This window comes from Leopardus geoffroyi, chromosome A2 (assembly GCF_018350155.1).
Source record: "Leopardus geoffroyi isolate Oge1 chromosome A2, O.geoffroyi_Oge1_pat1.0, whole genome shotgun sequence".
NCBI lineage: Eukaryota > Metazoa > Chordata > Mammalia > Carnivora > Felidae > Leopardus > Leopardus geoffroyi.
This window is the reverse complement of record NC_059331.1, coordinates 74,296,174-74,313,711: the sequence shown is the minus strand read 5'-3', so window position 1 is coordinate 74,313,711 and position 17,538 is coordinate 74,296,174. Positions and strand designations below refer to the sequence as shown.

At 40.6% G+C, this 17,538-nt stretch overlaps 1 protein-coding gene and 1 pseudogene across 3 annotated transcripts in view; one reads left to right on the top strand and one right to left on the bottom strand.

The window, feature by feature from the left end:
• The window catches only part of SUGCT (succinyl-CoA:glutarate-CoA transferase), a 758,154-nt gene that overhangs the window by 64,875 nt on the left and 675,741 nt on the right, over positions 1 to 17,538 (top strand). The window lies entirely within an intron of this gene.
• LOC123604874 lies at positions 6,227 to 6,812 on the bottom strand (annotated as a pseudogene).

Here is a 17,538-nt window from a genome sequence, read left to right as displayed (position 1 = left end):
CAAGCAGGCTCCGTGCTGTCAGCACAGAGCCCGACCAGGGGCTCAAACCCACGAACTGAGAGATCATGACCTGAGCCAAAATCAAGAGGCAGATGCTCAACTGACTGAGCCACCCTGGCACTCCCATAATATCTAATATTTGTTGAGTGCTTATTATGTTTTAGGCACTGTGGTAAGCATTTATTATGTATTATTCATATAACATATTTGGCAAATTAACATATAGGCAGATCTTGTAATTATATTAATTGCTTATCAATTATAAAAAATACCATGTAGCATAATCTAAAAAAGCTCTCAATGAGGATTTATGATGTGTGTATTGGAATGTCTTGTAACCTTGGGGAAGTCATTACACTGATCTGAGCTTAAATGTCCTCATCTCTAAAATGGAAAGAAATCTGCCCTGCTTCCTCATAAACTTCTAGTGGACTCTGAGATGTGATTCATGAAACTTCCTTCAAAGTTGTAAATTATTATGTAGATATTAGAGACATGAAGTCATTAAATATGTTTCAGGTTATGCTATGTAAATTTTATATTGTGTATAACACTAGTCATGCTCTTTTTCATGAGACTACATAATGGAGAGCAAAGGCTGAGTTGTTGGAGGACCTGGGGTAAATTCCCAGTTCTAACATTGTTGGCTGTATAACTTTTGTCAAGTTATTTAATCTCTGTTTTCTGGCTGTACTGTAGGAACATTGATGCTGGTGCCTCCCCTAGTGATGTTATTATAAGGATTAAGTAGGAGTGCAAATGGAATCCATAAAAGTGATACAGTCTTAACAAGCAATGTTATTCTCAGACCTTGAGCCTTCTACCCCCCTCTCCTCCACGGTACTCCGGACATTTTCCTTCCACATACCCTCTATAGTGAAACTCAAAGTTGACAAGAAATTGCTCTCGAGCTACCATTTCTCAGGGCAGAGACTGAACTAAATATGTTAATCCTCACATTCTAATGTCTCCCACGTTCTCTGGCTCAATGCTGCTTTCTGTGTTTACTTCTTTATATGCTGTGTGGAAGCTCATTTATTTTTGCTTTGTTATATGAGCCGAAATAAAAAAAAAATACAAATGAGGGTTCTTTTCTCAGTTAAAAGCAAGAAAGAATTTGTGGAACGTATCCTGAGGTGGCAGCTGTCCATTCAAGAAATATTTACTGATGTAGATACTTTGATAGATACCAGGAGCACAAAGATTAATGAGTCACATGGGCAGCCAGCAGCCCCTGGGGAAGGAGATGGTTCGTATGGAAGCCAATAGTTACAGATCAATTTAAGGAATGGACAGAAGTACTGTGAAGCACAGATTAGGGGTTGACTAACTCCACGGTGGTGGTGGGGTGCTAAGGAAGTCTTAACAAAGGAAGTAATAATTAAGTTGGCTTTTGTAATATGATTAGGTTTTTTTTTTTTTTCCAGGCAGGGAGTGGAAGTATAAGATGTGTTAGACAGTGGGATTGATTGGGCAAAGGAATGGAGACACAAAGACATGGTGTGTTCAAAGAAAGTGCAGAGGCCTATGTGGATAAAATGTGAGGTAGAAGATGAGGCTTGAAAAGTAGCGTGAGGCCCCACAGAAAGACTATATGCCAGATTTACAAGTTCAGTCTCTATCCTGTTATCAATAGGAAATCATCAGAGACTTTAAGCAGGAAAATGTCCTGGTCAAATCCATTTTAAGAAGATAATTAACTGCAGGTAGAGAATTGCATTCAAGCAGAGAATATCCTGACAGCAGTTCATCCGTTATAGTAAAATAATGGGAGAAACAGTCTGCACAAAGAAGAAGCAATGGGGCTAGAGTGGAGGGGGTGGATCAAAGAAGGATTTAGCATGTGAATTGAGTGACCAAAAGAAAGGAAAAAGATAGGAATTGAGATGATTTCAAATTGTCTAGCTTAAGCCATTCTGGGATCAGGGAGAAATGAAAATAAGTTCAATATTGGGAGCAGTGGGAAGAGAGAATTTCACGGGGAAGATAAAATAATCAGTGTCAGATCCTGTGCAGAGGACATTTTTGACCTTGTACTCTCATAGCCCCTTTTCTACTCTTTTGATTTCAACATTTATTAGATTGTATTCATCCATATTTAGATGGATGCATGGATCCACTCATTCATTTGTTCATTCATTCAGCAAAGTAAGTGTTGTATCTACTCCATGCAAAGCAATATAATGTAATTCTTTAGCTGAATTCCTTCTCCCCTCAAGTATGAGTCTGTGATCACCTTGATAGCAGAACTGAGTCTTCTTTATGCTCCCAATACTAGGATGATGTCTGTAATGCAGAAGTAATGCAAACATGTTTGTTGGGGTCATTATTGAGCCAAACAGGATATGGACTGGAAGAACAAGCCATTAAATTAAACATTAAGAGGTTATTGTTAATCCTTCAGAACAATTCACTAGAATGTTGGGAGAAGAAGGCAAATTATAAAGGGTGTTTAGGAGTGAATGGGAGGTGATAAAATAAAAAAAATGAGTTGTCAATTCTTCAAGAGTTTTTAGGTTAAAGGAAAGAGAACATTTGGATGGCAGCTTTGAGGGCAGAAAGTATTGGGCAGGCTTTGATAATACATTCCTGTAATGCAAAAGTTGAGTCAATATTATATAAAATTTTAGAGAATGGATAGTGCAACATTTAAACTATACATTTAAGAATTTTTTCTCATGTTTACTTATTTTTGAGAGAGAGAGACAGAGAGAGAGAGAGAGAAAGAGAAAGAGGCAAAACATGAGCAGTGTAGGGGCAGAGAGAGAGGGAGACACAGAATCTGAAGCAGGCTCCAGGCTCTGAGCTGTCAGCACAGAGCCCAACATGGGGCTCGAACTCACAACTCCATAGATTGGGGGGATATTGGAGCAATGGCCTGAAGGAAGTGAAGGAATGTCTCGTATAAACTCGTATCTAGAAAAAGAACATTCTAAGCAGAGATTAGGAAGGGCAGAGGTCTTCAGGTAGAAGAGAGCTTGCCTTGTTCAAGCAACATTGAGGAGTTAATAGGGCTGGATCAGAGTGGGTGGACACTTAATGAAGTTTAGGTTAGACAGGTGGTTGGGGACTGGATTCATGGGGCCTTGTGGGCAGCTTTAAGGACTTTGGCTTTTACTCTAAATGAGATGCCAAGCCCATGGGGGATTTTTGAGCAGAGTAGTGATACAATCTGTGTTTTGAAAGAGTTAAGCAAGGAGACCAATTAAGAAGGAGCTGTGTGTGAGGGGCACCTGGGTGGCTCATTTGGTTAAGTGGCTGACTTCATCTCAGGTCATGATCCCGTGGTTCGTGAGTTCGAGCCCTGCGTTGAGCTCTGTGATGACAGTTCAGAGCCTGGAGCCTGCTTCAGTTTCTGTGTCTTCCACTCTCTGCCCCTCCCCACTCATGCTCTCTCTCTCTCTCTCTCTGTCTCTTTCTGTCTCTCAAAAATAAACATTTAAAAAAAAAACAAAGAAAGAGCCGAGTGTGAGAGGCTGATGGCCTTGAACCAGGAGGCTGGTAGTGCAAGCGGTCAGATTCTGGACTTACTTTTCAGTTAGAACTGACAGAATTTGGTGAAAGTTTGGATGTGTAATGCAGGAGAAAGAAAGGAATCAAGGATGACTCCAAAGTTTTTTTTGCCTGAACAGCTGGAAGGATACTATATTGGTTAGGGTAGGTATACTGCTCTCTAGTCAGTCCCAAATCTCCATGACTTAATTATGGTTTATTTTGTTATTTGTATCATGAATAGTAGGACTCAGAGAGAGAGAGGGCTTTGCACTGGTATAATCATGCTAGGACTGGGTCCTTTCATTTGGTAGCTCAGCTATTATCAAGAGCATTTGAGTCTTGTGTCAGATCCTCTGAAACCAGCTTCAGATGAAGAAAGTGAGTGTGTGGAATGAGGAGGGTCACTCTAAACTGAATCAGGGTAAATGGGAAGAAATCCTTATCTCCGCACATCAGAGACAGAGAAAATATTAACAGTAGCTGAAGGGGAAGGGGAAGACAGTTTACTGTCAAAGGAATGAGAGTTGTCTGACAGCTGGCTTCTTAATAGCAGCATTGAAAGCTAGGAAATAGTGGACAAATATCTTTATCAAGGTGCTGAAATAAAAGAACTGTCAATTAATACTTCTGTAACCAAAGGGGCTCCTGGGTGGCTCAGCTGGTTAAGCCTCCGACTTTGGCTCAGGTCATGATCTCTCGTTTGGTGAGTTCCAGCCCCGAGGGCTCACTGTTGTCAGCACAGAGCCCACTCTGGATCCTCTGTCCCTCTGTTTCTCTGTCCCTCCCCTGTGTGCACACCTGCTTACTTACTTGCTCTCTCTCCCTCTCTAAAAAATAAACATTAAAAAAAAACAAAACAAATTCTCTAACCACAAAAATATTCTCCAAAAATGTTGACGACAAAGACATTTTCCAACAAAATACACTGAGAGAATTCACTTAGTAGCAAATTCGTACCAAAAAATTCTATAGGCCCTTCTTCAGAAGGAAAATGAACTTAAATGGGTAAACCTAAATAAATGCTGACTATATAAAACATAATATGTGGGTATTAAAAATATGTATGTATGTACATATACATTAGTACATAATATGTGTAGCACATACACACATATATGACCATAGCAAATAAGTTAGGAGGGGGTAAAAGTGTTCTAATATCTTTGCACTGTCCAGGAGAAGGATAGAAGAAAAAAAAAAAAGATCAGATAGACTGGTAATTCCAAGGATGAATACTACATTTTCTAAGCTAAGAAAATAGAAAAGACAGCTAAAAAAAAAAAAAAAAAAAAAAAAAAAAAACAAGGTCGGGGGCATAACTTCTAAACTAATGCAAGGGATAAAGAATGACAACAGATATGCAGCCTATCCAAAAGAAGTTAAGAGAGGAGAGCCGAACATAGAACAGTTGGGACAGATATAAAGGACGTTAGGAGATGATAGAGGAGTTAAAACCAAATAGAAGATACAATTCTTTTTTTTTTTTTTTTTTTCCTGATGATAGATTCTAAGGTCAATTTTATTTTTACAAAAAAAAAAAAAAAGGCAGTCAAAACAATAGAAAGCACATGTAAAGGATGTTGCTGAGTGAGCTTCGAGTGCAGCCTGCCTCTGCAAAGGCTTTGAGTCCAGAGGGAGAGGGAAGGCCTGGTCTCTGTCCTGGCCTGGCCGGCTGCTCCGAAGGAAGGGGCCAGCGGGGCGCAGGCGACCCAGACTGGTGGAGGCTACAGCCGCGTCCAGCCAATCCCAGCCAATTCCAGCTCCGAAAAAGGTCAAACTGCGCCGAGGGAGGGTCGTCGAGGGAGGGTCCCGGTGGGACTGCGCCGCACTGAGGAGCCGAGGCAGCCAGCTCATGACAGGTCTTCAGCGTTGCCTGCAATGACCCGCACATTTTCTCCAGTGGCTGCAGGGAGGAGAGGCACCCTTTGGCCTCCGGAGACCCACTGGCGAGAAATTCCTCCCCCAAGGCCATCCTCTGGTCGGCGGGCCCTCCCCTGGGGCCCCACAGACCGGGTTTCCCTGAGCAGGCCCGGCCCGGCTGGAAGTCAATCACGCAGGCGGATTAGGGTTTGCCCGTTCGATTGACGTTTTTGTGGTAACAGCCGGCCAGATTTTTACGTAAGAACTGGGCCTCCCTTTTCATGAGTTTTGTTTTTTGTTTGGTTTGGTGGTGAGGAGGAGGTGGTGGGGTGGTGAATAGTGATTTGCTTGTTTTTAAATTAAAAAAAAAAAAAGGATGTTATAAATTGGAGCCTCCAGGAGATTTGAACCAACTCCCACACAGGGCAGTGCAACATGGGAGAAGCCACCAGACAGCCATGAGCTGTCTCCTTGCGGAGGAGACTGGTCTGGGGAAGGGAATGAGTGAAAAATAAACCCAGTGCAAGAAAATGGGAGCTGCAAGGGAACTGCAACCTTTGTTTTTTCTTTCTTTATTTAATCTTAAGGGCTAAATGTAAATGGAAGATTTTGGATAAATTTGGACAAGAAAAGAAACACCACTCTTTCTTTCCTTTTTAAGTAGGCTTCACACCCAGTCCAACTTGGAGTCCAAGGTGGGGGCTTGAACTCAGGACCCTGAGATCATGACCTGAGCTGAGATGGAGAGTCCCACTGCTCAGCTGACTGAGCTACCCAGGCTGTCTACTTTTAAAGTAGATTAATGCAGTGATTTTCAAAACAAAGCAGAACTAGAGCATCTTACATTTTTAATCCTTCCTTTACAGGTTACCTAGACTGCTTTTGATTCAGATAACAGTAGACAGTGAGTAACTGCTGGGAGCAAACGCCAGGTGGCACATGTGTCCTGTTTTGGGGGGTGTCTGAGTGTAGGGGTCTCTGTGCACAGGCTTGTTGCCGTCGGTGGCTTCTCCCCGTATTTCTTTGTAGCCTCTGAAGCATTCTTACATAACATTTTACCGCCCTTAGAGTATTCTTCAGCTATAGCTTCCAGCTTTCAGCACAAATTATTGGACAGACCTGCCCCTTTTCATGGTTGTTCCGGTGGTCTTTTGTTTTAAAGGTGATCTACGGTGGTTTGAACATGGACTCTTCTGGAAACTTGACTTCCATTGTGAAGGCCCTCTTATCATATGGAGGCTTGTCAGGAACAAGAGGCCCTTGCCAAGTCAATAAATTAGCTTCACCAACCTGGGTTGTTAGGTTTTTCATTCTACATCTGCAGATTTCTTCAAGCTCCTTCCTCAGCCTCCTACTGGCCACCATCTTGGATCCGGTGCTGCTCTACAATTGCTTTAACTATAAAAGGATTAATGTTTCCAGTTAATGTCAGAGATTCTCAGACTAGGTACACACACACACACTTTAACTAAAGTATCCTTTTTTTTTTTTTTTTTGGTTTGTTTTTAAGTACTTTTTAAGTAGGCTCCATACCTAAGGTGGGGCTTGAACTCCAAACCACTGAGATCCCTCCTTGCACTATTGTGTTCTCCAAACAGTGGCCGGAATGACTGCAAAGCAACCATGTCCTTCTCCTGCTTTACACCCTCCAATAGCTCCCTCAAAAACCCTCCCAAAGCACATGGAATGGGATCCAGACTCCTCTTTGGCCTGTAGGACCCTGCCTGTATCTATGACTGCATCTTACCGTATATTCCTTACTACAGTGCTCACTGAACCTCAGGGACGCTCGCATTCTTTTTGTTCTTCAACCTTCCAAGCTAATGCTTAGTGCTTTTATGCATGACTTTTATGCCTGGAATTTCTTTATCCAGCCCTTCTAATGCTGGATTTATTTGTTTATTTATGTTTAATTTAGGACTCAGGTAAATGTGATCTACTAAGAGAGAGCCTTTCCGACTTTTCCATCCGTGATACTACTTTGACCCTTTTATTGTTTTGAAACTACTTACTACCTACCTGTATGATATATATTTCTAGTTCCATGCAACCACTCTTTCTTTTTTTATGACTTTCTTTCCCGAAATATTTCTAACAATTTCTGGAAGTACTTAACATGTGTGGTACAAACATTCCTTTGTTAGTGGGTCCTGATTAAGGTCACTTTTCCTCTAAGAGAGAAGTTCTTAATCCGGGCTGCACATTAGTATTACCTGGTATAATTAAAAAAAAATAGTGATGCCTAGGCACGTCCCCCATTGAATCAGAATCTCAGAGAGGGCAGGGTGAGGCCTGGGCTCATATTTTTTTTAGAAGCTCACCAGGTAATTCAAACGTGAATCCAGAGTTGAGAATCTGTCTTAGAAGTTAGTTGGGCGCCTGGGTGGCTCAGTTGGTTGAGTATCCAGTGGCTCAGCTCATGATCTCAGGATCTGGGGGGGGGATGGAGCCTCATGTTGGGCTCTGCACAGAGTGTGAAACCTCTCCCTCCCTCTGCCCCTCTGCCCCTCTGCCCTGCTCATGCTTGCTCTCTTGCTCTTTCTTTTAAAAAAGAAAAAAGAAAAAAAGTTAATGGAGGTAGCAGTAGGAGGAGGACAGGAGGGCAGAGAGTATTTTTTGTCACATATAATCTGAGCCCGAAGCTTTCCAGTCCTGCTGCCCTGTCTGTGGCTATTACTGTCCCTATGTTCTGTTGCTTCTGAGGTTCACTGGTTTCTACCAAATGTGATCTACTAATAGGCTCTAGGGACCTGCCTAAGCTGGAGTCAGTCTCTTTCAGACCACTGGGCTTGTTTCTTTCTGTCTTAGGTGCTGTGCTCATTTTCTAACACTTATTGATACTATGTGTTAAAGATATGATAAGTCCTTGAAATTTTTTTATTTTGGCATAATTTTAGATGGACAGGAAAGGAGCAAAGATAGTGCAGAGAGTTCATATATACCCTTTACCCCACTTTCTCTGATGTTAACATATAACAATGATACATTTGTCAAATTAAGAAATTAACATTGATATAATATTTTCTTTTAATTTAATTTTTTAACATTGATATGATATTTTAAATTCCAGGCTTTATTCAGATTTTGCCAGTTTTTCCATTAATGTCTTTTTTTCTGTCCCAGAATCCATTCCAAGATGTTGCATCGCATACAGTTATTATATTTCCTTAAATTTCTCCAATCTGTGACAGTTCCTCAGGCTTTCCTTGTTTTTATGCCCTTGACACTTTTGGAGAATGCTTGTTAGATGTTTTGTAGAATGTTCCTCACTTTGGATTTGTCTGATGTTTTCCAGCGATTCAACTTGGGTAGGGGTGCCTGGGTGGCTCAGTCAGTTCAGCATCTGACTCTTGATTTCGGTTCAGGTCATGATCTCACAGTTCTGGGTTCGAGCCCTGCATCAGGTTCCCTGCTGACAGCATGGAGCCTGCTTGGGATTCTCTCCTCCTTCTCTTTGTGCCTTCCCCCGCTCATGTGTGTTATGTGCTCTCTCTCTCAAAATAAATGAATAAACTTAAAAAAAATTCTTAGCAAAATAAACCGGGGTGATGGGCTTTTTGGGAAGAACATCACAGAAGTGAAATGTCCTTCTCATGGCGTCATGTCAGCAGTATACTATATCAACATGACCTGTCACTGGTGATGTTAACTTTGATCTCCTGGTTAGAGTGTTGTCTGCCAGCTTTCTCCACTATAAATCCACTACTTTTCTCTTTCCGTACTGTATTCTTGGGAATCCAGTCACTAAGTTCAGTCTACTCTCAAGTAAAGGGGACTTAAGGTACATCTTCTGGAGTGGGAGTTTCTACAGATATCTGTCATAATTCTGAAAAGAGGATTTGTCCATTCTTGCTCATGTGTTTGTTTACTCATTCGTATCAGCCCATGCTCATGCATATTTGTCTTATTCATTTGGTTATAATCAATTGCTGTTGTTGCTTTGTTGCTAAAATTTCTCCAGCTTTGGCCATGGGTTGCACTTTTTAGGTTGGATTCTTTGTCCTTTTTTAACATGTCTCCATCTTTTCCTTTCTTTTTCTCTCTGCTGCTCTTTCTCCCTCTGTCTCCCTCCCTGTTTCTCCCTCTCCCCCAACATTTTCTCCTCCCCTTCCTCCTTTTTTCTAACATTACCTTCTGGTACTAGGACATGCTCATCTTGTATTTTCCCTGCCTCAGCCCTGCAACCGAGTGCTTTTTTTTTATATACATGATCTCATTGAACCCCCAAGATAGCCTTGTGAGGTGGATAGATATTATCTCCATTTTTACTAATTTTGAAATGGAACCCATGTGGTAAGTATCCTAGAGAGAACATGAAACAGCACTGTTTGGAACCAAACAGAACCATTTTGTTATTGACCCCTAAGATATACGCCTTCTTCTGAAACGCTCATTCTGAGATAGATTGGTTGAGGAAACACCTATGGGTGTGGTGCAAACATTTTTCCACAATGCTTCTCCCTCCTTCCAGGCCCTTCTATCCCTGGGAACTCAGTAGTAACCAAAATAGTGAAAAATCCCAGCCCTCATAGAGTCTACATTGTTGTGGGATAATAATAGCAATTATTGAACATATTGAATGTTAGGTACTGTTTGTCACTTTAAATATATTAACTGATACAGTCTTTACAACAGCCCTGTGAAGTAACTTCTGTTATCATTCATCATTTTTAAGAGAGAACTGAGGCACGGTGAGGTTAAATCACTAGTCCAAGTTTGCTAGTTAAGTGGCTTGTCCAGGATTGCTCTGCTAGTAAGCTGTGGAGCCAGACTCTGAACCAGGCACTCTCACTGCCCTGCCTCTATCCCTACACACTCCCTACTGTTGTTTTCCTGTGAGGAAATGAAGCCTACAGGTGTGAATTACATGTCTGCACTCCAGACCTATGTTTAAACTAATCCCATTTGAATTGTGTTTAATAGAAGTTCCTAATAATTTGGGGGTCAGAGATACAGGTTTTACCCATTTGTGTAGTTCTTTGGCTGTTTCTGTCAGAATGGGGAGAGAGAATTGTGATGCCAGAGCTCACCATCCATGCCTGGAAACCCATTGGATACTTTTTTTTTTTTTTTTTTTTTAAGAGAGAGAGTGAGCAAAGGAGTGTGTGCTAATTCATGCATGAGCGGGGTAGGGGCAGAGGGAGAGAGAGAGAGAGAGAGAGAGAGAGAGAGAGAGAGAGAGAGAATCTCAAGCAGGGTCCACACTTAGCAAAGACCCTGTTATGGGGCTCAAACTCACAACTGTGAGATCATGAGCTGAGCTGAAATCAAGAGTTGGATGCTTAACTGACTAGCAACCCAGGCACCCACTTTTTAAAATTCTTTTGAGTGTCGGCCATTTTAATTTTTTTTAAGTTTATTTATTTTGGAGGGGGAGGGGAAGAGAGAGAGAGAGAGAAGGAGAGAGAGAATTCCAAGCAGGCAGCGCAGAGCCCCATGTGGGACTCAAACTCAGCAACCGTGAGATCATGACCTGAGTAGACAACAAGAGTTGGACGCTTAGCCGACTGAGCCACCCAGGTACCCCTGGAACCTCTCTGTTATGAATGGCTCTGGATTTTGGAACGGCTGTTTCTCTATTATTAGTTAAATGGAGGTAGATGACTACAACCCACAGCTCAGACATTTTAGGAAATAGCTGCTTGTAATTACCTTTACTGGGAGAGAGATTCTGGATCAACAGTGAAATTTACTTACAACTTCCATCTATAGGAAAGCCCTGTTCTACTTTCTTTCTTTGTTTTGGGAAACAAAAATGCTTAAAAAATTTTTTTTTATTATTTTTCTTGGTGCAGATATATAGATAGCTTACAAGAAAGCATGAAGGGAGGTGGGTGGGGGATGGGCGAAATAGATGAAAAGGATTAAGAGGTACAAACTTGAAGTTATTAAATACACAAGGCACAGAAATGAAGAGAACAGCATAGGGAATACAGTCATAATATTGTAACGACATTGTATGGTGACAGATGGTGACTACACTTACCATGGTGAGTATTGAGTAATGGACGGAATTGTCAAATCAATATGTTGTACACCTGAAACTATTATAACATTGTAAGTCAGTTGTACTTAAATTAAAAAAAGAAAGGGGGAAGCATGAGGGACAAGCTGGCTAAACTTGCTTCAGAAGGGTGTAGTAATTTATTTGTACCCTCTTTATGTAAGAAGGGGGAAGGGCTGACAGGGTAGCTAGGAGGCCACATGCAAGGATGTTCCTGGTGGAGTGTTCTTTTCTACCCTGTCCACATGGAGGCTAGGGTTTCCCCTCTCTCCATGCTAGATTGCATGGCTCATTATTTATAGAATCCGTATCTGAATTTAGCAGAGGTTTGCGGCACTGAGGTTTTTAGTTTCTTGCTTTTGTTTCCTGTTACTATGATGAAGCCAGGGTCACAGATACCATGTGAAGTCTCCTTCACCCCCTCCCAGCCAACTTCCCTACCCTGAATTGCTTCCAGAATTACCCTTGTCTTCACTCCTGCTCACAGTGCTTTTGCTTAGATATCAAAGCATCCCAGTATCCTGTCCGTCTACTAATCCTTATGCAATTTCTTCTGTGTTTTGTACCAGGAATTTGTAGGAATTGGAATGGTTATAGAAACAGAAAAGTGAAAGGGACTGATGGAAGACCCAAACTGTGGTTCTGGAAAGCTTTCATTTCTTTGTATGCTTTATGGATTCTAGAAGTAGTGACTGTGCCAGGGTACTCTTGGAAAAGAGTGGACAGAGATGTTTGACCACTTGCAATGTGATAATCCTTCTGGAAAAAGAGTGACAAACTGTCACTAGTGTCCCTCGAGTTGGTCATGCATGGTTAGGAAGCTTCATTCCAGGACATTTCACACAGTTTAAAAGAAAGGGGTGAAAGCAAGAGATGCTTAGTTTACTCTTCAGAGAACTGTGCACACGTACTACTTTGTGGTAGTAATAGTTCTCGGAAAGAGTGGAGGAAGCTTGACTCCCAGTGCTCCAAATGAGAAAACAGTTTGTAATTGGATGTCATTCATTAATTGTCATTGAATGATCAATCATCTCAGTTATAAAAGTCAGGTCACCTTGTCTCTTGGAGAGGTGGTGGCCGGGCCGTGTCTGTGGATATTTTCCATGGGTGACCTCTCTCCACCATGCATGCTGGTTGTAGGGGTGTGACAGCTCTTTGCATGTTTAAAGCAAACATTGAGCAGACACAGTGAAACAAAAGTACGAAACAAAAGTACAAAATTAAAAAGTCCTTATCAGCAAAGGACCGAAAAAAACCATTACAGATAATACCTTAATGTCGAAATGAAAAGAGACCTTATTAAAAAATCCCTTTGACCAAACTTTTTTCCTTAGAATTCTAAATCTTTTTTTGTTTACTGCCTTATAAAAAGTATCTATTAATTTATTAGGACCTTGTGAAGATGAGGAAGTCTGCCCTAATCTCTGGCTGTTTTTTGTTAGCATAGGAACATGTAGCGGAAAAATATTTTTTTTCCTATTTATTAGAAGGTGGCCTGTATGGTTCTGGTACAGAATAGGATGTGTATGATCTATCACTCAAGAATGCATCTTAACCCTTTGCACCAATGATGTTTTCCATGGAAATTCTCCATGGAACATTGCTTGTCATGTTATCTTCCTTTCAAAATTCCTTCCTTCCTTCCTTCCTTCCTTCCTTCCTTCCTTCCTTCCTTCCTTCCTTCCTTCCCTTCCTTCCCTTCTTTTCCTTATTTTCTTCTTTCTTCCTCTCTCCCTTCCTTCATTCGTTCCTTCCTTCCTTCCTTCCTTCCTTCCTTCCTTCCTTCCTTCCTCTCTCCCTTCCCTTCCCTTCCCCTTCCCCAGTTTTGATCTTTACTATTTCTGTCTATAGTTGTTTTGATGGGAGGTTGAGAGAAAGCATACTAGCATGGCTGTCTGCTTCCATGTTAACTCAGAAGTTAGAGAACCAGTTTTGATACATTCCCTGATATTTCATCTGGCTCTAATGATATTCCCAGAGTGTCCCAGATATTTATTTACATCTGGTGCAAAGATAGTATTAATTAAAAACATAAAGCTGGCTTTGGAACTTGACTGTATCAGGAGGAAACTTGGCATTGGTTCAGAGCTTTGTGATAAGTCTGTTACCAAGTACTTTGAGGCTATCAGACCATCAGGCCAAGTGATAGTCCCTGAGTGATGATGGAGGAACGAACTGCTTAATCGAAATTGCATGTGGAGATGACAAAATCTGAAAGTCTCTAATCACTTCATCAGGGCCATTTAACTGAGGGCTGCAACAGAGACTACAATTTATGCAATAATTCCTCATATAGTTTGGGAAATTTTCTACTCCTTTCACAATTCACCATAAATAAGTAGAAATACCAATTTCCTACAAAGTAAGGTCAGCCTCACTTTAGTTTCTTATTCTAGCATGGTAAGTTCTAAATTATTTATTTTTGGATTATCCACAGGGAAAAAAAAAAGATTGAACCTGAGCTGACTCCCCCTGACACAAAATGTTTGGAATCCTTCTCCTTTGCCATTGTTTGGATTCTTGAAAGAAAATGTAAATTTATCTTAATATGAGTTTAGTTCAAACTGTGAAGAAGATAAGTTTAGTGACATAAAAACATAGATTTGTATTGGGGATACAGTAACTGAACAGTTTTTTTTTTTTTGGGTAGGGGTCCCTGTCTTCACCACCAGTGGAGACACCAAAGATGTGAGTATGGTTAGATCTCCTCTTGACATTTGTTGCTCATAGAAAAAAATAAAAAGCAGCTTTCCTTTAATATTGAGAAGTATACTTTGAAACTGTTGTTTATTAGACATCTGATTATAGAATAAAGCAGATATTTACATTATCTATGTTTTTCCTTAATGAAAAAAATCTGTTGTTGCTTTGTGTCAGTCATAAAAGTGATAAATGTTTATTGTGGGAAATTCTGAAAGTAGAGGGCTATAAAAAAAAATAATTATGAGCTACAATGCTACCACCCTGAGATAACAATTGTAAGATTCTCGTGCATTTCCGTAATCATGTTTACACTGAGATTTTTTAATCGAACATTTAAAGTTTCAAAAGAAATAGTTTTACGAATTTAGAATCTTAAACCAAAGGAAAGGACCCTGAATGGGACCCCTGGGAGGATTTGGTGTTTGTTCCCTGGAGCTTGGTAGATAAGTGGATTGATATGTGATTCATGCCTGAGATTTTTAGAGAGACAGAGGATGTCTGGAGGGCTGTGGTTTGGGAGCCACTGTGGTCTTGCCAATATTTCCTGTGGATCAGGGTGAGAACGAGAAAAACATTGTGTGATTGCTTTAGATCCTGTCCAAGAGGGCAGAAGGAAGCTGGTGGTGTACTAATGACGTCTGGGGATGAGGAAGGATCTAAGTGATTAACTGGAAAAGGGAGAGATTGACCAGTGTAAGAGACCCTGGAGGTAAGAGACCCCCACTGATGGAGTAGGGGAGGTCTTTGAAGAACCCATTAAAGTACTCTGTGAAGCAAGTAGGCTTTAAACCCCTGCCAAGTCTAGATCACCATGATAGTACCAATTAAGAAGACATTCCCTGCTGACCATACCTCTTCTCATTTTTCTCCACCCCCATCCCTTCCAACATATGCCCGAACATGGAGGCATTAGAAACTAAGCTTAGCAAATGGGGAAGCTACACAGAGTTGGATTCTGTCATTATTGGACGCTCATGAGTTTTCTTAATGCTACTGATTTCTTGAAAGTAACGTTTACACATGGTAGATATTCAGTAGATACTTATCCAATAAATTAGTGGAATAAAATGTTGTAACTGATTTACTAGAAATGAAATGATTATCCAAGTTCCTATTTTGGGTTTGAGCACTGTGGTGGGTGTTCTTTTCCTTCCTGAAGCTTTGCTTTAAAGTACTGGACTTAGCTTGTCCTGACCTCTTTATAGACTTTGTCTTGTGTCTTCCCAAGTGATACTTTCATTGCAACTTTAGGGTGAGTCGTCTGGCAACATTGTGAGGGAGAATAGTGTAATATAGTGTTTTAAAGTTATTGAGGCTTTTCTTCGAATATCTTCCATAGAAGCCTAACACAGATAAAGGTAGAGCTGCTCAGATCAAAGCAGGGCAAAGAGAGCAGGGGGCATTGTCCCCTATACAGTAGACTGGTTCAAACATTGGCTCTGTCACTTACTACTTACGTGGTTTTGGATAAGTTACTTAACCTTTGCAACTGCAATTTTCTCATCTGTAAATTGTAGGGTCATTGTAAGAAAGGGTTATTATAAAGGTTGTTACAGGGTTATTACAAGGGAGTGCTCAGGAAATGTTAGCTATTCCTCCTTGGCCACTGCTGCCTTCCGCTCCTCATCTTCCTCTTTATTTTCCTTTTCTTCCTTAAGCACAGGGCCGAGTTTAATGGTGTTCAGGTGTGTGTTAGAACTCATTACTTAAAATTTATTATAAGTTTTGATCTTTACTATTTCTCTCCATAGGTATTTTGATGGGAGGTTGAGAGAAAGCATACACACTAGCATGGCTGTCTGCTTCCATGTTAACTCAGAGGTTAGAGAACCAGTTTTCTGCTTCCCATCCAATCCCATGGATTTGGATATACAAATACTTTTGCTTTATACTTCTTTCTGCTTCTATCTATCTATCTATCTATCTATCTATCTATCTATCTACTAATCTGTTGTCTATCTACATTTTTTAAAGTTTATTTATTTATTCTGAGAGAAAGAAAGAGAACGACAGCATGAGTGGGGTAGGGGTAGAGAGAGGGAGAGAGAATTCCAAGCAGGCTCCATGCTGTCAGCACATAAACTGTGAGATCGTGACCAGAGCCAAGATCAGGGGTCTGACACTTAAACTACTGAGTCACCCAGATGCCCCTGTCTACATTTTTTATGAACCCAATAAGAGTAAGCTACAGCCATGTGATCCCCATTTCCCATAAATTTTTTAGTTTGTATTTCATAAAAACATAGAATTCTGTTATGTAACTAATTACCAAAATCAGGAAATTAACATTGAAAAATACTATCGTACAATTTACAGACTTAACTGATGTTTTATCTATTGCCCCATTAATGTCTTTTTACAGCAAAAGAAAGAAAACCTAGGTTGCATTGTATTCAGTTGTCATGTCTCTTTAGCCTCCTTTCATCTGGGCCTATCTTTGTAGCATTTGAGTCTTCCTGTGTGATTCCTGGCATTGACATTTTTGAAGAGTGTAGGTCAGTTATTTAGTAGACTATCCCTCAATTTGGATTTGTCCGATATTTCTTCATGAAGAGATTCAAGAGAGGTCTTTTGACCTTCATGGCACAGAAGGGATGCTAAGTTCTCAGTGCATTGTCAGGAGGCACATGCTTTTTTTTTTTTTTTAATATGAAATTTATTGTCAAATTGGTTTCTTTTTTTTTTTAATATGAAATTTATTGTCAAACTGGTTTCCATACAACACCCAGTGCTCATCCCAACAGGTTCCCTCCTCAATGCCCATCACCCACTTTCCCCTCCTGTCCACAACCCCCCCAACCCTCAGTTTATTCTCAGTATTTAGGAGGAACATGCTTTTGATTAGTCTATTACTAGCAATGTAATTTTGACCATTGGGTTTAGGTGGTAGTTTCTACAGGGTAAAGTTATTGTTTTCTCTTTTACGGTTAAAGGGAGATGTTGTAATGAGTGAGGGACAGTATACTTTGAGACTATGTAAATATTCTGGTATTTGCTTAAGCTACCATCCACTACTTTTGTCATATATTGATAGTTCTTACTTGAGTTTACCATTGTTATGATGATGTTAGTGATTTTCTAATTCTACCATTCCTTCTACATTTATTAGTTGACTTTCTACAGTAAGGAAGAGCTTTCCCTTTCCTTTATTTACTTATATCGGGGTTGACTCTTGAATTCATATTTTATTCGATCAGTTCCAATCCTTTATTCTCACTATATATTTTGGTGCTCAGATTGCCCCAGATTTGGCCACTGGGAACACCTTCAAGATGTCCTCTGTATTCTTTTGATATGTGCTCACCATCTTTTGAGCACTTTCTCAAGTTTTGGCATGAGATGGTCTAGGTTTATCCTGTTTTGTGTCCCCCCCACTCCTGCCCTGTCCCAGTCCTGGAACTGACCATTTCTCCAAGGAGCCCTGATTCCACTGAGTGGAGAATGGTATTTACAAACCAAGATCTAAGCACTAGACA